Source organism: Schistocerca nitens, chromosome 5 (assembly GCF_023898315.1).
Source record: "Schistocerca nitens isolate TAMUIC-IGC-003100 chromosome 5, iqSchNite1.1, whole genome shotgun sequence".
NCBI lineage: Eukaryota > Metazoa > Arthropoda > Insecta > Orthoptera > Acrididae > Schistocerca > Schistocerca nitens.
The window spans coordinates 118,402,277-118,426,599 of record NC_064618.1 but is presented as its reverse complement, the minus strand read 5'-3'; positions in this window follow the sequence as shown (position 1 = coordinate 118,426,599).

Below are 24,323 nucleotides of genomic sequence, written 5' to 3'. Positions count from 1 at the left end.
GGACGGCGGATATATTAATGACGACGAGGAACTTTACGAATTTTCTACGTGTGCATCTCTCCGGTGGAGACGCAGTTTCTTCTATTGGACTGTTTCATTTGCTCAAGTATGACCGAACAGATGGATGTGTCCCAGCAGATGCTCCTCCTGCTCCAGCAGATGCAGCGGAATAGCCAGCTTCTGGTCAAACGTCTGGAGTCAATGGCTAGCAACCCTCCGGAGGTCTCACAGCGTCTTGCTCGGATCGACAACATGGTCAAGAATGTCCGGACGGTGCCGCCTCCTTTCCATCAGTTTGACAAGAAGGTGGAGATATGGACCAACTACGTGGCGCGTATGGAGCAGCACTTCGTGGCCCACGGCATCGCTGGGGACGCCCAACAGCGTGCTTCCCTCCTGGCGTATGCGGGGTCTGAGATCTACCGCCTCCTGCAGCAATTACCCGGTGGTGGAACCCCATGCTCTCCCTTACGAGATTCTTAGGGTCAGTCTGTCAGATTATTTTGATTCCCAAATTCACGTGGCTGCTGCCCGGCATAAATTCTTTAGCAGCCACAAGGCCACGGGGCAGTCTTACCGGGAGGGGATTGCCCATTTACGAGGGTTATCCCGGAACTGCCGTTCTGTGTGTCAAAATCCTGCCTGAAAACAATCTTACGCAGCTTCCCTGGTGCGTGACATGATTCTGGTTCATGCACCAGTTGGCAGTCTCCGTACCGACCTGCTGAAATTGAAAGATCCTTCTTTGGAAGCATGTCTTCGGATCATACGGGCGTTCGAGCAGTCGGTTCGTTCAACTGCCTCTTTCCAGGACCCATCTTCTGTATATGCCACCCGGTCTACACGTCGGTCACGTCCTCCTCCAGGCCACAGGGACACACCGGGCTCTGGTACTGCCCTCACGTTTGGTCGACGCCCATAAGCATTGGCCTCCTGTCGACATTGTTTTCCCCAGCACCCTCGCCCTCAATGCCCCCATAGGCGTGCCAAATGCGCCGCCTGTGGTAAGATTGGTCATCAAGCCGAGGTCTGCTATTCTTCCACTAAAATGGTCGATTCTACTCGCTTAGATCAATTTGATACCGAAGAGGAGGACTCGACCAGTGGGTTGCCAACGGTCTCCGTGATCCAAGGTGTTTTTCCACACTCTATAAAGGCTAGATCCATCCGTCTGTCGATTAATGCTGTTTCTCTCGACTTTCAGATAGATACTGGCTCGTGTGTAACCATCATTGACTGGAAGTCCTATGTACAGGTTGGCTCCCCACCTTTACATCCCTTTGACATCCCTCTTCGCAGCTACAGTAATGACATCCTCAAGGTCTGTGGACAGTTTTCGGCATCAATCCAATATCATTTTACTGCCTTGACTGCTCGTATATTGGTCATCAATTCTCCTGGCGCCAACAACCTCTTAGGCATAGATCTTTTCAACATTTTAGGTTTGGAGATCCAGGATGGGACCCGCTCAGTTCGGTCCATTGCCAATCACTCCTACCTACAAGAGTTGATGGCACAGTTCAGTTCGGTGTTCGAACGACCCACTACCAGCATAGTCGGGTTCCAAGCTCATGTCACCCACTTGCCCACAGCAGTACCTAAATTCTTCAAGGCGCGTAATGTGCCCTTTGCTCTCAGGGATGCACTAGGCCAGGAGCTTCAGCGACTTCAAGATGAGAAAATCCTCACGCCAGTGCCTCGCAGTTTATGGGCATCACCAATCGTTCTGGTGGAAAAACCTATTGGTGCAATGCGCATTTGTGGGGACTTCAAGCATGCAATCAACACCCAGTCAGTTGTTGACTCGTACCCCATTCCCAAAGTTGATCTACACACGCCTCGCTGGCGGGCGTATCTTCGCCAAAATCGACTTAAAGGATGCCTATCTTCAGATACCGCTCGATGCTGACTCTCGGCAGCTTCTTGTGATCAATACACCATTCGGTCTCTTCCAGTACAATCGGTTGCCTTTTGGCATAGGCAGTGCACCAGCCATTTTTCAACGGTTTCTGGAACATCTGATTCGAGAGGTACCAGGCACTGGCAACTATTTAGATGATATCCTGTTTGCGGGAAAAGACGCTCGGGATCTAGCAAACTACCTTTGTGCCCTATTTTCAGTACTCCAACAAGCAAACCTCAAGACCAACAAGGATAAGTGCTCTTTTTTTTTTTTTTTTGGGAACTACGTCGGGTATTTAGGCCATGTGTTCAGCGCTGTAGTGATCAGGCCGATGGCCCAACATGTAGAGGTCATCCAGCAGCTTCCACCTCCTTCCGATACCAGTCAATTAAAGTCTGTCCTGGGCCAACTAACTATTATCACAAGTTTATTTCCCATGCAGCAGCCATTGCTGAACCATTACACAGACTACTTCGCAAGAATGTGAAATGGCATTGGTCACCTGAATATAACAAGGCCTTCCACACACTTAAAAAGGCCCTCCTCCGGCCCACTTTTCTCGCCCCTTGTGACCCATCCAAACCTCTGGTCTTAGCAGCGGATCCATCAGATTACGGCTTGGGTGCCGTCCTGACCCAAAGTTATGGATGGTGTAGAGTGGCCCACAGCTTTTGTCTCCAAAGCCTTATCAAATGCACAAACGAACTATAGCCAAATTGAAAAAGAAGCGTTACCCATTATATTTGCACTGAAAAAATTTCATGATTATGTATATGGCAGAAAATTCACGTTGCTTACAGACCATGAGCCTTTGCTCCCCCTCTTCAGAATGTCAGCTTCTGTTCCAACGAATACAGCCAGACGCCTTCAGCGCCGGGCCTTGTTCTTGTCTAGTTATGACTATGAGATTCAATATCGGTCGACCATCCACCATTCTAACGCGGATCTGCTTTCCCGCTTACCCCTTGGACAGGACCTGGAGTTCGATGAAGATCCTGATGCTTCCACATCGACGTTGCAGAGGAAGAAGCCATTGCCAACCTGCCGCTGGATGCCAAGCTCATTGCCCACCACACAGCCACAGACCCGGTCCTGTGGGAGGTACTACACTGGGCAAAAGTGTGGTGGCCAACCGATCATCGACAGCATCACCACCCAGACGTGCAAGCCTACTGGTATCGCCGGCACGAGTTATCCTCTCGCCAGGGGGTGCTTCTTCTCCAAGGAGACATGGGAGAACCAGGTTCATCATCCCCTTCGCCCTCCAACAACAGGTCCTCACATTACCCCATGAGGGTCAATGGGGTGTGGTGCTTACCAAGAGACTGGGTCGTCAACATGTTTATTGGTGAGGTATGGACACGGACATCACCAAACTCGTAACCTCCTTTCAGACATGTCAGAGTAAACAAGCCGCCCCCAGCCCCCACGTCAGTTCCTCTCTTGGTCGGATACCTCAAGCCATTGGTCTCGCCTCCACTTGGATTTTGCGGGACCCTTCCAGGGACACACATGACTCATACTTGTCGAAGCTGTTACTGGTTTTCCATACGTTTCCCAAATGTCCAATACATCCGCAGGGCAAATCGAACAAGTACTTGCCCGTATCTTTGCCATCGAAGGATTCTCAGAAACTATTGTTACTGATAATGAGCCCTAATTCACATCTTCGGAATTTACCACCTTTTGCGCTGCCAATGACATTGAACTATTCCACACTGCCCCTTTCCATCCGGCATCTAATGGGAGAGCGGAAAGATTTGTCCGCATTTTTAAAACTCAGATGTCCAAGCTGATACAGCACCATCCATTAGAAACGGCTGTACCGCTATTTTTGGCCTCCTATCGGGCTACCTCACAAGAAGGAGCAACACCATCAGAACGTTTACACGGCCGTGCACATCGGACATTACTATTATTAATGCAGACGTCCCCATCTCAACCTTCTAGTCGATGATCCCGTCATCACTGCTTTGCACTGCAGGATCCAGTTTGGGCGTTAATGTACCCCAAAGGTCGTCCTCATTGGGCCCCAGGAGTTATATCCTGCCTGCTAAGACAGGCTATGGCTGAAGTTACCCTCCTTGCAGGCCCTGTCTCTCGCAAACATATAAACCAACTGCGGCCCCGTCGTGGGGAGACTTCTGTTCCTAGGCCCTTACCGTCTTCTTTTGTTCCAGATAGCGATCCTCCTTCCCCAGAGTCAGAGGGGCGCCTTCCACCACGGATGAGTTTAAACAGCCGGCAACCAAACCTCACGTCACCTCCGACAGCAGCACCAACCCCAATCGAGGGGGACCCAGGTGTTCCAGCCGCCCCAGCCACCGACACGAGGCTGACAGAACCACACGACGTCGAGATGCGATGTGCCCTCTCCTCCCTCATGGAGGGGGGGGGGGGGGGGGAGGAATACTGTGTCCAGACTAGGCGCCTGTAACTCTCGCTTTCCGCGAAGCAGACCGGTACAGCGGGCCCCGGACCGAGTAGGGGTCACCCTGGCGTTGTCCCAGAAACAGACGCTTCCCAGAGACCACCAGGAGGCGTCCACAGTGCCGCAAGAGGTCGCTACAGCCGCGGACCTCTTTCCTTCCGTTTGACAGGTGACTGCAAATAGAGCCAGCCATATCCATGCGCCAAGCAGTATTTAGGCTGGCGCAGGAGGCTGGAGAGGCGGTTCACGCCGAGCGAGCCCACTGGTGTCATCGTAGCCGCCGCGTCATCGTCCACCGCCGCCAGCGTACCGGAGCCATGCTCGCAGGGCCTCTACTGGTCCTCGGACTCAGGTGACGGCAACGTGGACTCCGCGCCGCTCTTCACGAGACGCCCGGGGCTTGGTTTGATGAAGTCGTATGGTTACTACAAACAGTTTACGTTTGGAAGAATCCTGATTTAGTTATTGGTAGGCTTGGAGGATCAGTCCTACCTGACGAATATTGTTTTGTAAATTTTGAAGAAAGACTTTAGTTTAAATAAAAACGCTATAACTCACACTCTGAGATTCTCCTATCCGCGGACGGCGAATATATTATATACTAATGCGTGTAATGTAAAGTATAAATACATATAGATTTCACAAACCAGCTATGTCGTGTTGATACCAGCAGTGTTTATTCGCATTGGAAAAGTAGCGAGTTGTTGAATCAGATCTAACACGTTGTAGAAAGCACGAAGATACAATAGTCACATACGTCTTGGCAATACGTCACAGAGAATTGCTTACAAGATGGAAGAGGAAAAAATTTACCAGGTCCTTGCAAGTCATTAGAATTTTGATGTCACATGGGAGGTTCTACGTCATTGGAGGGGTACAAAACGGCCTACCTCGAAGTGAATGAGAGAGAGTTTTGTCTCGGCGTTGATTACAGTCGCTGGCATTATTAGACATTGGCAGAATGATCTCGGAGACTGGAGCAGGGTTACAAACTGGAGAAGGTTCTAGCCTATGAACTTAGGCAAGTTACGGAGCATGCATGATTTGTTACCATGACAGTTACGGGAAAGTCTCGTCCACTGATGGGCATCAGTTGTAGCTCCGAAACGTTGAAGTATGCTGACTGCAATGCTATTAGAAATGTTTCATTCATTTACAGAGTTCTCTATTTTCCAAAAGCGCTTCACGTATAAATATGATTAATGCATGAACAGAAGTGTAAACTCGCCACTGCATTGTACTCATCAGTTGCCGTTACATGTGCAGTGCATTACAAAAATGGTGACAATGCGTTGGAGTAGTTTAGATGTTTATCTGTATCAATAGTGCAGCGTGCATTTAGAAGGCATTAAGGAATAGTGCGGAGCACTGAAAATCCTCATGAAATTGTGCTGCATGAGCGATATTCGCCATTAGTTAATGTTGTCCGTGCAGTGAGACCGACGAGGTTGTGTGGCCCATTTCTTACGAAACTCTCTATTTGTCACCTTCATATGTTGTGATTGTTTCTGCAATTGACTGCTGATTCCGATATTTCGTCTTCAACCCATCGATGAATGTCGCTAACTAAACAATGAACCTCAGCATCGCTGGATTGGGGGTGGGGGTGAAGATGTTTTGGCTCCCTTGGTCGTCCCAAGTACCCTGACCTAACGCCTCGCAACTTTTTGCTTTGAGGGTAAATTGAGCATGGACCAAGTTTATTTATTCCCTCTGCCAAGGGCCCCGGATTGGCTAAGATAATTTAGCAGCACTGCTGTGATGATAATTGACGGGATTTGCTTCTTACGGTATGGAACGAGCTCGACTGCCGCTTAACCGTGTGTCGGGTGACCAGAGGGGCACGTATAGGCCATTTGTAGAGTACAGCGTCATACTGATACATCAATCATATTTGTGCATATAATACCTTGCAAAATACAGAGATTTGAAACCGAATGAATAATTTGTAGTAACCTTGTACATACTGGGTTTCTGTACTGTATGCTGTAGGGACTCATGATGTGCACAGTGAATCCTGTAATTTTTCGTTTGGTCGCCAGAGCAAACAGCAAATAAACGCATTTGTCTTTGAACATTATAATGGACGATAAACGCTTCTGCCTCCAACCAGCTTTTATTGCATATCTATAGACAATTAATTAATATGCATTAAACTGATATTAGAATTCCGAACAAGCGTTCTTCCCTTCTACTAATACCCGTCTTCGTCAGATATCCGACAGCGCATACAATATCCTTCTCTTCCGTGTCCCTAAAGTTAATATTGAAGTTTATCGATGGTAGTGCCCTAGTCATAGGTCATATGTAAAACAAATGGCACCTTCTAGGCCGTTATCAACTTCTGATGAAATTTCGTTTGCGATAAACCATGGAAATGAGCTTACGGCATTGTGGGCCGGAAGTCCCCCATTCCGGGAAGTTAGGCCTCCGAGCGCAAGTAATTATTGCATTCGGCGCCACATTGGGTGACTTGCGCGTTGAAGGTGAGGATGAAATGATAATGAGGACTACACCCAGTCCCTGAGCGGAGAAAATCTTCGCCCCCAGCCGGGAATCAAACCCGGGCCCCTTGGCGTGGCATTCCGCCGATCTGACCACTCAGCTGACGGGGGCTGACGCGATAAACCATGCAAAACATTCATAAGACATCATCACAAGCAATTTCTTCAATTTGAACGAACCACACGTTACACGGCTACTTTGGAAATCGTACAAACAAAAAAATCACATATATCCAAATAATACAAGACATTCAGTATTCTGCAATAATTTTTTTTTAAAAATGTAATTTAAATCGATGCCTTTTTACACATATGCTACAAGTAATAAGAACTCAGTCTGACATAATTATTACCAATGTACCTGCAGGCCAGAAGGTGAGCAACAGGGTGCTGTAGGTGGTCACTACGGAGATGAAATCAGCGACGAGGCTCAGTCTAACGGTGAGCACGCCCAGCAGGTTGGCCACGGGGCGTCCAGAGGACACCTGCGAAGCCAGCAGCCGCAGCTCGCGGTGGGCGGCATCGCCCACACGCCACCTTTCCAGCAGCAGCTGCGAGCATAGTCTTTGCGTGCGCCTCGCTTCATTCTCCGTTAACTGAACAGCAACGGCCGGTAACGCTAGAGAAGCCGCGATGAGAACATCAACTGACCATAACCACCACTTACCGAGACTCTGGCCTCCAAGGAATCTCCCGTTTGCTACACGGTTATGTATCACCAACACAGTTACCAGTGATAACGCTATGAAGTATAACAGAAGGAAAATTTCGTGTGCAGAGGTAACTACTGTTGACAGCTCACAGAGCATTGCATACGCTCCTCTGAGTGATCGCAAGCATGATGGCACATAGTGAAAACGTCCTCTATTCTCTTGTAAGTTTCCTATCGGTACATATTCTTGACTTGTGGGTATTTGTCCACGACGTATCTTTTGTCGTACATCAACTATGCAAGCATTCAGGAGTGAAATTCTGTGCCATACCAGCAACTGTAGGTTCGCAAATCTAAACAGCGTTAAAGAAGCTGTTGTAAAACTGTATATGCTAAAAAGTACACCAATTTGATGTGTCTCTTTAATAGTACTAAAAGTGACAACGTAAATCGTGCTAATATAGCAAAATACTAATATCGTTTGAAGTTTTGCAAATTTTACTTGAAATGTATTCACATGACCAGCATGTGTAACCAGTACTCGGTCACATGACACTATCAGCTGAAGCATTCTCTCGTATCTTCCTGCGTTGCAGAAGACATCACAAACTATAGACACTGTCGCTAATGCAGGTAAACGTATAATTGTCAAAAGCGATAACAGGTAAAGGACACCAAACGAATGCAAGAATCTGGAATAAAAGTACATTAAAGCACAGGCAGAAATCAATTGTAATATGCCAGCAAGGGTGACTGCAACCAAGTGTGACGTCGATTTCCTAAGCGATGCAGTGCTCATGTCAATCGTGAATGGCGTTAGACCACATAGTTGGCTAACAAAATGGAACGATCTACTGGCCATCAGTAGCTGCTTAGTGAAATCTGGCACTGTTGTTGTGGAGCCGTCTGCTGACGCCATCTGAAAAATGCAAACGTAACACATAGTTAGAGCCACAGTACTCCGATTAAATGTACTTTTACTTTCGTAATGATAGTAAAAGCGCCATATGTCAGTTCGCGCACCAGCACTAATAATTACCACTGTGTTTTACTTGAGTCACTACTTGAACTCGTCAAGTTGTGATTTCATTGGAGCTACGAACTACCATTCCTTTTTACTGTGGCATTCTGACATACTGGATCTAAATAACGCATTGTGTAGCAACGTTTCCTTCCTCTGCACTTTCTGTACTCATCACTCTTGTGACTTATTATATGCAGCCCCCCCCCCCCCCCCACACGAATTTCTTTTCCGTGCCAAGCTCTTCATCTAAGAATAGAGCCAGTACTCTACACTCTACATCACCAGTTATTTGATGGACGTGTACCAATCCCTATCTTATCTACGGTTTTCAACTTGTACAGCTCCCTGCAGTACCAAGGAAGTTACTCCCTGATATCTCAACACATATCATCCTGTCCCTTCTTCTTGAGAGAGTTTGCAATGTTTTCCTTTCTTCGCCGATTCTGAAGATAAACTCCTGATTCCTTATCAGTCAACCTAAATTTTCGACATTGTTCTGTCGCACCACATCTCAAACGTTCCGACTACCTTTTATTCCGCTTCCTCTACAGTCAATGATGCACTACCATTCAACGCTATGCTCCAAACGTACATTATTAATAATTTCTTCCTGAAATGAAGGCGAAGATTTGATCGTAGTAGATCTCTTGACCAGCAGTGTCCTCTTTGTCTGTACTAGCTGCTTTTCATGTCCTCCTTGCAACGATTTTCATGGCATATTTTGCAACCAAGATAGCAGAATTCCTTAGCATCGCCTATTTTGTCATTAACAAATTTGAAGTTAATTTATTCACTGTTCTCATTTGTGCTACTTTTCCCTACTTTTATATTTTTCCGGTTGACTGTTAATCCATGTTATGTACTCACCGAACAGTTTATTTCACTCAACGGATCTTGTAATTCTTCTTCACCTTCACTGAGGACAGCAATGTCATCAGCGAATCTTATCAGTAATAACCTCTCACCCTGAATTATAATCCCATCTCTTCCATTCTTTTATTTCCGTCATTGCTACTTCGATGTTTAGATTGAAAAGTGGGGCTGAAAGACCACATCCCTCTTTACATGTTTTTTTTTAATTCAACCACTTAGTTCTAGGTATGCCAGTCTTATTGTTTCCTCTCTGTTCTTGTCTGTTTTGTATATTATCCGTCTTTTCCTACAGTTCATCCGCATTTTTGGCCGAATCTCGGACCTCTTGCAGCATTTTATATTGTCTAACTTTTTTCCCAGTTTTCCATATCCTGTGAACTTCTCTTCATTTTTCTTTAGTCTTGCTACGAGTATCAACCGCAACGTCAGGACTGCCTCTCCGGGGCCTTTACTTTTAGTGAAGCCAACCTAATCGTCATCTAACAGTTCCTCATTTTTTTCCCATTCATCAGTGCACTACTCTTATCATCAACTTATCTGTTCTTGCTGCCTTCAGAACTGGATGGATGATAATTTCCCGATACTCTGAAGGTATATTGCCAGTCTCATAGCTACTTCACACCAACATGACTAGCCCTTTGATTTGCTCGTGTCCTAATTATTTTAGAAATTCCAGTGGAATATCGTCTATACGTTCTACCTTATTTAATTGTAACCCTTTGAAATACGTTTTAAATTCACACTCTAATACTGAATCTCCCACCCCTTCCACATGAGCCCCAGTTTCTTCTTCTTTCGCTTCATAAAGTAATGCCGCCCACTAACAGAAGCCTTCAGTTGAGGAAGCAAAAGCTAAGTGTAAGGAAAGGGAAATGAAAAGGCGCAGTCTACATACAGTAGCGGTCAGTGAAGTGAAATGGAAAGATGACAAGGACTTCTGATCAGATGAGTATCGGGTGATATCAACAGCAGCAGAAAATGGTATAGTGGGAGTAGGATTCGTTATTAATAGGAAGGTAGGACAGAGAGTGTGTTACTGTAAATATTTCAGTGATAGGATTGTTCTTATCAGACTCTACAGCAAACCAACACCGACAACGATAGTTCAGGTATAGATGCCAACGTCGAAAGCTGAAGACGAAGAGATAGAGTAAGTACGTGAGGATACTGAAGGGTAGTACAGTACGTAAAGGAAGAACAAAAATTGATAGTCGTGAGGGACTGCAATTCAGTTGTAGGAGGGGGGGGGGGGAGGGGGGGAAGTAGAAGAAAAGGTTACAAGAGAATATGGGCTTGGGACAAGGAATGAGAGAGAAGGAAGGTGAATTGAGTTATGAATAAATTTCAGCTAGTAATAGCGAATTCTCTGTTCAAGAATGACAAGAGGAAAGAGTACACTCGGAAAGGGCCGGATGATACTAGAAGATTTCATTTAGATTACATCATGGTAGGACAGAGTTTCCATTAGGTACTGGATAGTAAGGAGTACGTAGGAGGAGATATATACTCAGATCACAATATAGTAGTGATGAAGAGTTGGCTGAAGTTTAAGAAATTAGTCAGGAAGTGCCAATACCCAAAGAAGTGGGATACGGATGTACTAATTAACGTTGAGGTACGCTTGAAGTTCTGTAAGGCGGGAAACGTTGAATGAATTCACCCACGAATCTGCCGGTAGTTCCTAATAATTTCTTGCCTGAGGACGTAGTGACAAGGCGGACAGGAATAATATTTCTTACTGACGAGAGCTTGTGCACCTTCGTAGAACGTCGTTGTCTACGGCCAGGTAGCCACTTGGCTGGGAATTGGCGATGGGATTGGTGCTTCAGATCGTTTTTGAGCATGCTTTCAGTTCTGACATTCATCTAGTGAGCAAGGGATGCATCCCGAAAACCGTAGTTATGACCGGGGGATTACAATTGATCATAATTCATTTGTATCCCACTAGTCATGGACAGATGCTAGAGGAGGATATTTCTTGTTTTATCACTCTCCTGATGACTGCGGGAGACCTTCGCATAGCATATGTGTGTGTGTGTGTGTGTGTGTGTGTGTGTGTGTGTGTGTGTGTGTGTTGGAATAGGTATATTTCCGTTACCAAGAAAGGAACATAACCATTTTAATGTCCGGCTGAGGTATTATGAAGATTATAATTAGTCATTGAATCCTAATTCCACATATTAATTCGATGTCTTGAAATGAATGAAATGGAATATATTATAAGAATTTGTTACGTTATTTTGTAAATTTAATTGCATGCAATTTTTGTTTAATTTATAGGTTAAATCGCTTTGTTCCGGTAGGGAATATCATCACTGACTGACAAATGAAAACGGGAAGTCAACGTTGGGACTCAGAAGTGTAAATATGGGTAGAAGAGGCATACCTGTCAGTGGAGAAACCTGTTAGATTCTGTAAGACAGGCGGACGCTAACGTGGTGTTAATTAGTAGACAACTGGTAATTTCGGAGACGGTTGAGCGGTTTTCGTCGTTGTGGAACGTGGAAGGTTTTCACATGAAAGGAGAAGTCTCATGTTGAGAGAGTGGATGCATGTGAAATTGTGGAGATGAGTGGAATATAAAAATTTATAGACAGATTTTGCAAAGACACTGTTGTAATAGGGCACTAAGATTTCAAGAAGATGTCTGTTTACGAAATTCGACAGAGAAGAGGAATCGTAGGAGGCCAAGTATTAGAAGGGAGAAGAAAGGCGTGGAACAAGAATATAAAAACAGAAGACTTCTGACGATTCAACGCGGAAAACAACGTGAGGTCATGACTAAGTATACACGGAGAAGCGGAGAACCAGAAGTAATCTCATCACGAAAACACGACTATGTTGTTGCTCCGCTGTGGCTGTTTAAGGGACAGATTGTTACTAGTTTGGTTTACAATGAGGACAGATTGTGGATTATGCCAAGTCTAAGGATTGTGATAGGAAAAAGACAGCAATTTTCTGTGTGTGGAACAGTGTAAAATTTTGCTAAAATTAATCAAACTTCTGAGTGCAACGCAGAGTGAATATATTGTTCAGTGATCGTCCATAGATTTTTTTCTTTTTTATTTCGGGACGTGCCATCGAAGTAGAGGAATGTCAGTTACGACCATACGATCGTAAGGACCAAGACAATATTTTGTTCCCGAGTGGAGAAAATCTCCGACCCGTCCGGGAATAAGAACACAACCCTCCTTGATTCGCAATCCACTACGCTAATCGCACCGCTAGCGAGGCGAATTTCGTCTATAGATAAATATTGTCCTGGCACAATCCAGTCCCATCTGCTACTTAAATGTTACTAATTTATTTAATGCTTTGATTCCCACATCAAGCTGGAGTAGCAGTGGTACTATAGAAACTTATCTTACATTTTCTTGTTATTATCTTATTGATGTGATAGCACCGAGACTCGTCCTGGTACACCCTGTCGTCAAACATCTGCCACGTAACGACATCGGAGATCATTTGAATCACCTGCGGCACCAGACGTGACGTCTTTCGGTTATTTGTCCAGAGCACTAGGCATTGATTTGCATCGTGAGAATACAGCGTCATAGTGACTATGAAATAGATCTTTATAAAATTCAAACAACAGTTAAGTCGAATTCATTAACTAAAAGAAATGATTTATTTGTTAAATTTTACTTGACTCTTAGCTTTAAACCTTCTATAGTTGCTAGTGAGAAAATTACCGAGTGTTGTAATTAAGTAATACAAACTGTCTGCTGAAAGCTTCATTTGACACTGTCATTACAGAACAGCTTATTCTTCTAAATACATTCACATGTAATTAAAACAGGCCCACTTATTCACAGTAAGACTATGATTAAAACTACATAATACCTCTGCACAGATCAGAGGTAGCAAAATTGGTCTTTAGCGTAATAGTTTCATTTTGATCTTCCAAGATTTTTGCGGAAGTGATTACACAAATTTATACCACTTTTATCTTCTTAGGCTTCAGGGCCTTAGCTCTTGTAATTCCACACGCAACCAGTATTTCAGAAGAAAATACTTATCATTCATTTTTTTTCAGGTCATTTAAATATGTACCGAGCAATCAGTATTCTTTATAATTCACATTAGCTTACATTCTCATAGCACCGCTCCATTTTTGTTTTGAGTCATCAGTCTTCTGACTGGTCTAATGCGGCCTGAGACTAATTCCTCTCCTGTGCCAACCTCTTCATCTCAGAGTAGCACTTGCATCCTACGTCCTCAATTATTTCCTGGATGTATTCGACTCTCTGTCTTCCTCTACAGATTTGCCCTTTGCAGCTCCCTCTAGTACCAACGAAGTCAGTCCCTGATGTCCTAACAGATGTCCTATCTTCCTATCCCTTCTTTCTGTCAGTATTTTCAGCATATTCCTTTAGTTTCCCATTCTGCGCAGCACCTAATTCCTTACCTTGTCAGTTAGCTTTTCATCTGTAACGCCTCGTCTCAAATGCTTCGATTCACTGCTGCTCCGGTTTTCGCACAGTCTATCTTTTACTACCTATGTTTGATACTAGTACAATTCTCTTACCAGGAATGCCACTTTTGCCAGTGGTTGTATGATTTTGAAGTCCTCGTTGCTCCGTCCGTCATTAGTTATTTAGCGGCCTAGGTAGAAGAATTCATCTACTACGTGACCATCATTCCTGATGTTAAGTTTCTCGCAGTTCTCACCTCTGATACTTCTAATTACTTTCGTCTTTCTTCGACGTACTCTCAGTCAATATTCTGTACTCAGCGGAGTGGCCAGAGGTTCAGGGCACTCTCTTGCCCTTGGGATTGGAAACTACCGTTAAAAGGCGGAAGAATCGGCATTGACAAGGGCATGAAAATACAGATGGTAATTGTTACCACTGCTGTGAATACTTGTAATGGGTATCCATACCTCATAACTGGAAAAGTGTCAGTACGATCTCTCCATTGGAAAATTATTGCGTATAGCCCCCATTCGGATTTCCGGAGGAGTACAAATGACGAGGTGACCATGAAAAAAAGATTGAATAACCAACGCAAGGATGACGTTCTACGAGTCGGGACGTGGAATGTCAGACGTTTAAACGTGGTGGGGAAGCCAAAAAATCTGTAACGGGAAATGCTATGGCTCAATGTAGATATAGTGGGAATGAAAAGAAAAAGATTTCAGGTCACACGAGTGCAGATTAATATTAACTGTAGCAGAAAATTGTATAACCGGATTAGAATTTATTATGAATAGTTAGTTAGTCAGAAAGTGAGTTCAATAACAGGGCTATTCTCATTAGATTCGACAGCACCCCAATACCGACAAAAGATCAGGTAAACATTCCGACATCACAAGCAGAAGCTTAACAGATACAAAAAGTGCATGAAGTTACTGAACCGGTAACTGAGTACTTGAATTGAAAATCTATAATGGGGGGGATTGGAATGCGTTAAAGCGCAGAAGAATGTGTTATGGATGGATAGGGGAGGGGTTGGAGGTATGAGAGAGGAGGCAGAATGATTCAGTTTTGCAATAGCTTTCATCTAGTAATAGCGAATACTCTGTTCAAGAATCACAAGAGCAGGCGGTACACTTAGAAGAGGCACGTAATTATTGAAAGATTTAAGTTACTCTACATCATGGGCAGACACAGGTTGCGAAATTAGATATTGGTTTGTAAGTCTACCAAATAGCAGGTACACACTACATCTAAAAGTTAATTGTGATGGACAGTAGGCTGAGGTTTGTGAGACTTGTCAGGAAGAAGCAGTACGCAATCAAATGCGATACGGAAATACTAAGGAATGAAGAGATACGCTTGAAGTTCTCTGAGGCTATAGATGCTAGAATAATGATTAGGTCAACACGCAGTTCGGTTGAAGAGGAGTGTACATCTCTAAAAATAGGCAATAGAAGAAACTGGAAAGCACAGCAAAGGCACCAAGACTGTCACTGCGAAGAAACCGGGGTAACAGAGGAAATACTACAGTTGATCAACGAAAGAAGGAAGTACAAAAATGTTCAGTGATATTCAGGAATACAGCTTTACAGATCACTTAGTAAGCTAAGGAAAAACGGATGCATGAAAAATATGAAGAAATAACCATGAATGAAATTAAAACAAGGCCGGTAACATTAACAGTGTGCGGTTTTAAATGTTTGAGACTGGCAATATACCGTCAGATTTTCGGAAAACATCATCCACACAATTCCGAAGATGTAAGAGCCGACAACTGCAGGAATTACTGCATCATCTTAACACATATTCAAGTTTCTGACGAGAATGATATAGAGAGCAATGAATAAAGAGAATTAGGGATCTGTTACGTGACGTTCAGTTTGGCTTTAGGATAGGCAAAGACACCAGAGAGTTCGCTGTGTCTTCGGTCTGTAATCTAAGCAAACCCGGAAAAAACCAAAACACGTCAATAGGATCTGTTGACTGGCAAAAAAGTTTTCGAACAATGTAATGTGGTGCAATATGTTCGAAATTCTAGGAAAAATAAGGATAAGCTATTTGGAAGGACGACTACTACTGGCCATTAAAATTGCTACACCACGAAGATGACGTGCTACAGACGCGAAATTTAACCGACAGAAAGAAGATGCTGTGATATGGAAATGATTAGCTTTTCATAGCATTCACACAAGGTTGGCGCCGGCGGAGACACCTAGAACTTGCTGACATGAGGAAAGTTTCCAACCGATTTCTCATACACAAACAGCAGTTGACCGGCGTTGCCTGGTGAAACGTTCTTGTAGTGCCTCGTCTAAGGAGGAGAAATGCGTACCATCACGTTTTCGAGTTTGATAAAGGTCGGATTGTAGCCTATCGCGATTGCGGTTTATCGTATCGTGACAATGCTGCTCTCATTGGTCGAGATCCAATGACTGTTAGCAGGATATGGAATCGGTGGGTTCAGGAGGGTAATACAGAACGCCGTGCTGGAACCCAACAGCCTCATATCACGAGCAGTAGAGATGACAGGCATCTTATCCGCATGGCTGTAACGGATCGTGCAGCCACGGCTCGATCCATGAGTTAACAGATGGGGACGTTTGCAAGACAACAACAATCTGCACGAACAGTTCGACGACGTTTGCAGCAGCAGGGACTATCAGCTCGGAGACCATGGCTGCGGATACCCCTGCATCACAGACAGGAGCGCCTGCGATGGTATACTCAACGACGAACCTGGGTGCACTAATGGCAAAACGTCATTTTTTCGGATGAATCGAGGTTCTGTTTACTGCATCATGATGATCGCATCCGTGTTTGGCGACATCGCGGTGAACGCACATTAGAAGCGTGTATTCGTCATCACCATACTGGCGAATCACCCGGCGTGATGGTATGGGGTGGCATTGGTTACACGTCTCGGCCACCTCTTGCTCGCACTGACGGCACTTTGATGAGTGGACGTTACATTTCAGATGTCTTACGATCCGTGGCTCTACCCTTCATTAGATCCCTGCGAAACCCTACATTTCAGCAGGATAATGCACGACCGCATGTTGCTGTTCCTATACGGGCCCTTCTGGATACAGAAAATGTTCGAATGCTGCCCTGGCCAGCACGTTCTACAGATCTCTCACCAATTGAAAATATCTCGTCAATGGTGGTCGAGCAACTGGTTCGTCACAATAAGCCAGTCACTACTCTTGATGAACTGTGTTATCGTGTTGAAGCTGCATGGGCAGTTGTACCTGTACACGCCATCCAAGCTCTGTTTGACTCAATGCCCAGGCGAATCAAGGCCGTTATTATGGCCAGAGGTGGTTGTTCTGGGTACTGATTTATCAGGATTTATCCACCCAATTTGCGTGAAAATGCAATCACGTGTAAGTTCTAGAATATATTTGCCCAATGAATACCCGTTTATCATATGCATTTCTTCTTGGTGTAGCAATTTTAATGTCCAGTAGTGTATATAACGTGTATAAGGACCAATAGCAAATAGCAAGACTTGATAACCAAGAACGGAGTGCTCGGATTAAAAGCGCTATAAGACGGTGATATAGTCTTTCGCCCCTGATCACCAAACTATTCATCGAAGAAGCAGTGACGAAAATAGAAAGAAGTTTGAAGAGTGGGATTAAAGTTCAAGGTGAAGGAATATCGATAAGATTCGGCGATGAAATGGCTACCGTCAGTGGAAGTGAAGAATTTCATGATGTATTGATTTCAATGAACGTTGAGATGGGTACAGAAATGGACTGAGGGTAAACCGAAGAAAGACGGAAGTAACATCGCAACTGGGCACCAAGAAGGAGACGTAATTAAGGAATTTTTCTCCCTAGACAATAAAGAAACCTTGGTGGAGGGAGCAATGAGGACGTAAAAAGCAGGCTAGCCCTGGAAAGAAGTGCATTGTTCACTAAGGGAAGTCTACTAGTATTAAACGTAGGCCTTAATTTGAGGAATAACTTTTTGAGAATTTTTGTCTTGTACACAGCATTGTATGGTAGTGAAACATTCTTCACTCTGGGAAAACTGGAACAGATGAGAATCTACAAAATTGAGATATTGTGCTACAATAGACTGTTCGAAATTAGGGGGACTGATAATATTATCTCAGGCTTCCACTCACGTCCAGTGGTTTAAAATCCCACGAGCTTTCGGCCTATCCCTCCTAGGCCATCGGCAACTGGTGGCTGCTGGATGATTGCCGCCGCCGTCCTTATATAGCTGCGGTGTCCTCGGTGACATCAGTGGTGCTCGTTCCACGCCATGTACGGTAATGTCTTCACGATAAAGGATGACAGCCAAAAACAGTTGCAGGATAAAAATTTTATTAAAATTTCTTGACCAAGGTTTCGGTACATATAAATATACCTTCGTCAGAAGTAAAAAATCTGAAATTGCATCATGTAATGGAGATTAATAAAACAATTGTGCCGAAGGCGTCGTCAATAATTGAGACATCTTCTCCGATGACTATGGGCACAGGGTCAAATTGAACAGTTTAGCACCATTACTTCGCCTATGAACTATCGAGACAAGAGTCTCGCTGCCGCGCAGGCTTCAGCTTTCCGATGGACTGGTTCCAAGCTGTGCTTAGCTGCAGGCAGTCCTCTTTATTGAGGGTGTTGTCAGAAATTTTTAACTCGACCGCTTCTTTCATAACACTGTCCCAAAAACTAGTAGTCCGCGTAATAACAGACGTCTCGGCAAATGCAATAGGTGCCCGTTTTCTAAATCATGTTCCGCCACCGCTGATTTGTCTGGATACCGTGGGCGGAAACATCTCTCGTGTTCCATACGGCGCTGTTCAACAGTATGTATAGTCCGTCCGATGTAGATCTGTCCACACCCACACGATATTTTATATACTCCTTGCCTTCTGAGTCCATCATCCTTCAGAGGCCTCATTAGTTGTCGAGTTTTAGCCCGTGCCCTAAAGCCATATCGATCTTATGCTTCTTTAGAAGCCGGCTAATCTTTCCTGTTATTGGGCCACACAACGGCAAGAACGCAAGCTTCTTCGTACCCTTCTCAGAAGTCTTTTGCTTATGTTCCTTCGGCAAGGTGCTCAATCTGGCGGTTGTTTTAGCCGATTTATTTGAAGACTTTCCGTATGTGGCTCTGTTCCTTCGGAAGGCTTTCAGCGTCTGAAACGGCTTCTGCTCGATGCACCGATGTCCTCAAAAGAGAACATTTCTGCGAAGGGTGGTGATAGCTGGTAGCATGCAGATATCTATCCGTGTTGGCGGGTTTCCTATAAACACTGTGGCTGAGACACCTATTTTCTTTTCAGCGGACAAGGACGTCTAGGAAAGGTAGGGCACCATCTGTCTCTCCTTCCAACTTAAGTCTGATGTTATCATACATGCTGTTAATGTGGTTGAACATTCCTCCCAGCCTTTTGCCCCCATGAGGCCAGACAACGAATGGTCTTCAGCTAAGCACAGCTTGGAACCAGGACATCGGAAAGTTGAAGCGGGCGCGGCATGCTCGCAATGGAAACATTACCATATGTGGCGAGGGAGCGAGCACCACTGACGTCATTGAAGACAGAGCGGCTATATAAGGACGGCAACAGCAATCATTCGACAGTCACCACTTGAAAATGGCCGAGGAGAGCTCAGCGGAAAGATAGTGGATTTTAAACCACTGCACGCGGATGGAAGCCAGATAAAATGTTATCAGTATATATAGCCGCAAAACTACGCGTTCTTAATATTACATGTGTTACCACACCAGGGAATAACATTCATTGTACTAGAAGGAGCTATACAGGGCAAAACTGTAGAGGAAGACAGGCAGCAACACAACCAGCAAATACTTGAGGACGTATGGAGCAGTTGCCACCTCTGAGAGGAAGAGGTTGGCACATGAGAGAGACTGGTGAGAAGAATTATTTGATCTACAGTCAGCGAGGTAAAACACTCACACACACTCATTTACATTCAGGAGGTTAGAGAGAGACGAGTAGCGAGCATATTATTCAGGAGCTTGCAACTAACATCTAATTATTATGGTGAGTCTGAATCAAGTTAAAGGTGTGTCATTTTGATATAAGCTACGTTTCGGTGTGTGCAACCGTACTTCATCTGCACACTTGCATATGAACTGTTAGTAACATCTCTTTACATTTTAAATTTGTTTAATAGAAACAATGAATTAGTGGCATTGTGCTTGATTGTCAGAGGTTGCAGATCGCGCTATGGAGTGCATCACAGGTCTACAAGCACATAGGAACATCACAAGTAAACGAATGTGGGTGGCAGTATTGTCACCTAGCAGACGAGAAAAGAATTAAAGAATTACAAAAACATGGAAGGAAAAGTCTATTTTATATGTTAACAGTGGCAGGATAGCTGGTACCCTTAACGTAATAAAGCTCGTTAAGGCAGTTCGTCATTTTTCCGAAAGGAGTTTCCGATCAATGTTATGTGTAACTAGCAGTACAACAATACAAGACTGAAGCAGAATAAGTCACCAACATAGCATAATATGGCACGAATTTTGTAAATATTATAGTAAGATTGAAAAAAATTAACTATTCGTAATTTAGAGTAGGATTATCTATACATCCAGTTGATCTTATGCAAGAATTAAGAAAGAATATACCAGCACAATGGAGAGAATTATATGCAGGTTACTGTTTAATGTAATGATACAGTTTTCGGGACTTAAAGACTTAAACATTTGAAGAATTTATTCAAAACTCAATGACGTTCGATCAAAGAACGTTAAAACTACTGAATGATGAACGCAATTTTGTATAGTCCACAGTGTATGTTAGGCAGTGTTACAGCTCGCAGTCAGAAGATACTCCAAAAATTACGTTACACGGGCGTGGCGCTGTATAATTCTATACTCAAAGAAATGTGGAGAAAATTGACGACAGAATTTTATGGGAGGAGTGTAATGTGAGAATATTGACAGGTTTATGAAAAAAGTGAACGGGGTAAAAGCCGAATTTATTAACAATCATTCAACAGAACGAAGTAAGAACAAACGGGAAGACAAAAAAGAATGCTAACAGAAAACTTTTTTTTAATGGTTATTCAAGGTATTGTGAGAACTAATGTGTAATAAGACGCGAAGATGACAGCCAGGTAGACATCAGAGACGAATGAGATATTGATGTTACAAAGCTCGAGGAAGGACACGTAACAAACTGGAAAGAGGGTACTGAGAGGGACGGAGCGTACAGAATGATGTGCCGAAACAGCAAAAGGAGAACATTGACAAAGATGAGAGTGAGGTCACGGGCTGCTGGTTGCAACCCACAAGGGGAGGGTCTGACATGTAGGTCACCCATTTTGATCAAGTTTTGCAAGGAATGTCTACAGTGAGAATAAAGAAAGACATCTTTTAGTTTTTTGCTAGAAACTCCCTAGCTTTTTTAAAAAAGTCGAGGACAAAATAGACGATGGAAGTCGTATTTGCAATGCTATACATCGAAACAGCGTCTAGTAACAAACATTTTTGTTAACATAATATCGCGTCCAAAGTTGATAATGTTCGAGTTATCGACGTTTTGTGTTTTCGTACTGTAGCGTAGGTGCCCGACCTTCATTATGTCCAGCAGAGCTAATTTCGCAGTCGGGCCTGCTCGGCAGCTCAGCGTGTTCGGTCACAGGGCTGGCTGCCTTTTGTAACAAAAAACCTGAGTGAAGCATTTAACGATGAAGTTTACGAGGTGTCACGCAACGTCCGCCCGGACCAAGTGACGGTCGAGGCATTAGACTACCAAATCCCTGGTCCGTGTTCGTTTCTTGGTCGTGGCTTTTATCCATTCGACAATTACTTTTCAGTGTATCTGATAATATTCTGATAATGAGAATACGTTTCATTCCATTCTTTGAAGTAAAACATCTCGATGCTTCATTAATAATCAAATATATATATATATATATATATATATATATATATATATATATATATATATATATATATATATAACGTGTTGACAGCTATTTTCATCGTGGTACATGGCGTGGTAGGTAGGACTTTCATAGTTCATGATGCTCACCCGACCTGCACTGTGAAAGTAATACCACTGAAATAAACCTATCTTTGTTAACCACGTGACACTTACAGTCTCCTAGACGTAAAGAATTTCATCGCACGACTTCAAAATCATGAGTCTGCACAATACAGCAGAGAATTCCTAGCTAGGACAGATGTCATCAAAGTTCATGCCTCGGTCCATATTCAGTTATGCACCCCTGTCTTTGAAGACATGCTTCTGTGCGCTTGATATCTGATAGATCTGTTCTTTTCTTTTTCAGATATGTTTTCCATGAACAACGTATCGGAAAAGACATATCCATGCTGCGAGATATCTTTCGTGTGTTGCACATGATGTGAGAAATACTTATGTTTTGCCTGCTACTATAATACGTAAAACCCCACTGATAGTGTGAACGCGTGTATTTTTGTACGATGTACCACTATGAAAATAACTGTCAATATGTTATATACACTTTTTTTATTATTAATAATGTATCCCACTGTTTTACTTTTAAAAAAGGCAAAGAAAAGCATTCCCATTGTCAAAATATTATCAGATACACCGAAAAAATATAGAATGAAAAAAAGACCTGAAAAAGAATCGAACACGGGCAAGCAGTTTCGGAGGTTATCGCTTTGACTGCTTGACTTCCGATTACGCTCTGCTGGGCGCATTGAATGGCGGATACCCAAGATACAGCATGAAAACGCAAAACCGTTAATAAATCGAGCATAATTAACTCTGAGACCCGTATGATATTAATAACAATATTTGATTATAGACGATGTTTCGATGTATAACATTGAATACAACTTGACTACTACTTTTTCAAAAACTGGGGAATGCCTAACAAAAACACCTGTTTCTTCTCTTTCGGTACAGAACGTCCTTCCAACACTCGATAAATATCGGTGAATCACATGCCCGACCGTCCTCTTGTGAGAATCGTGAACGCGAAAAGCGACGATAGCATAGAGGAGTGACAAGGATCAAATAAAGCCCCCAATGTGCAGCTCAGAGACGACACGGTCCGACCTGACGTCCCTCACGACAGCACGACGAATGAATAAGCTCGTAATGAATTTAATCACTCTAACAATCCTAGTATACATCAACGGGACAACGAGTCGTGGAACATCACATCCGTTGAAGATACAGCTGTGAAAAAGGCAAAAGTGAAGGCGACATAGTATTTAAGGACGGTGAAACTAAACTCAGTGTCACTATCACAGATGACAGGCAATTAGAAGAAAAGGAAGACGAAAGTAATGAATAGTAGGAAAAAGATGAGAAACTTGGATGTACACTAATAAGGGAAGAAGGAGTACTGGTAGAAATAATTACAATTTTATATGTGTAGTACCCTCCAAAACTGCAATGCATGTGGCCAGAGTAATGGAAAAGAATAACGAAGTTGAGGTAGGAGAGGAGAAGAGTGGAGGAAAATGTCAAGAAAAGAGAAAAAATATATAGTTGTATAGGGCGATAAGACAGAAGATAAAGATAATGATGATCATCCTGACTGTGAACGAACAAGGAGCCACAACTGAAAGTGGTCGAAGTGTGTTGCAAGGAACCACGAGAAAAATGGAGGTTAGGACGAGTTCCAAAAGAAGAGACAAATATTCATTACAGATGTCAAATAGGAGAATGAAGGGAATGAAGATATAAGGAAAGAGAAAGAACCTGCGGAACAAGAATGGAGGTATAAAGATAAGGGAAAGATGAAGATGAGAAGGATGGAAACAAAAGACTCTGCATTGGAGAAACTAGTAAGCAGGGTGTTTGTTTATCGAAACTGCACTCTTGAAGGAACAAGATCTGGTAGAAATGCTATACGATGGGAGGCAGTGTGAACATAGACAACATAGAATGAAAAGCAGAAGAAAATGTAGTCAGTGAGCATGGACATACGAAGGAACATGGCTTTGTGCAAACGGAGTATGCTGGGTTGCAGAGTGACGCAAAGGAAGTTATAGCGAAGAGACTGATCCCAGTGTAAACGTGTAACAAAAATTATTTACAATGAAAGAAAAGACTAGACATCGCTGATGTAGATTTCGAATAAACCTATGTGTTTTCAAGGATGGAATGTCAGTAGCAAGTACCGGGATTCTTTTGTTATCTAATCTGGAAGAAGTAGGGAAGGAAGGGGCCGTAGACAGTATCCACAGACAAAACAAATATCATTAGATGTGCTGAAACCAACAATTAAGTGACAGCCATATAAACGGGTAGAAATGCCAAGCATAAATTATCTATTAAGAAGGCCTATTCCTGACGAAAATAAGATTTATTAAAGGAATTTGTCTCAGACAAAGAGTCTACAACGTTATTTTATCATTATGTTCTGTGTGTGCCGCAGTGAGGCAGTGCAGAAAGATTTCCGTGAGACAGTAAATGAAATCCAGTGAGATTTTTTCGTTACCCATGTGTTCATGAAGGGAGGCGATTATCTCCTCTTCACGTTGAAACCTTAGGTGAAGGACAATCTTTGAGCTAATTAAGCT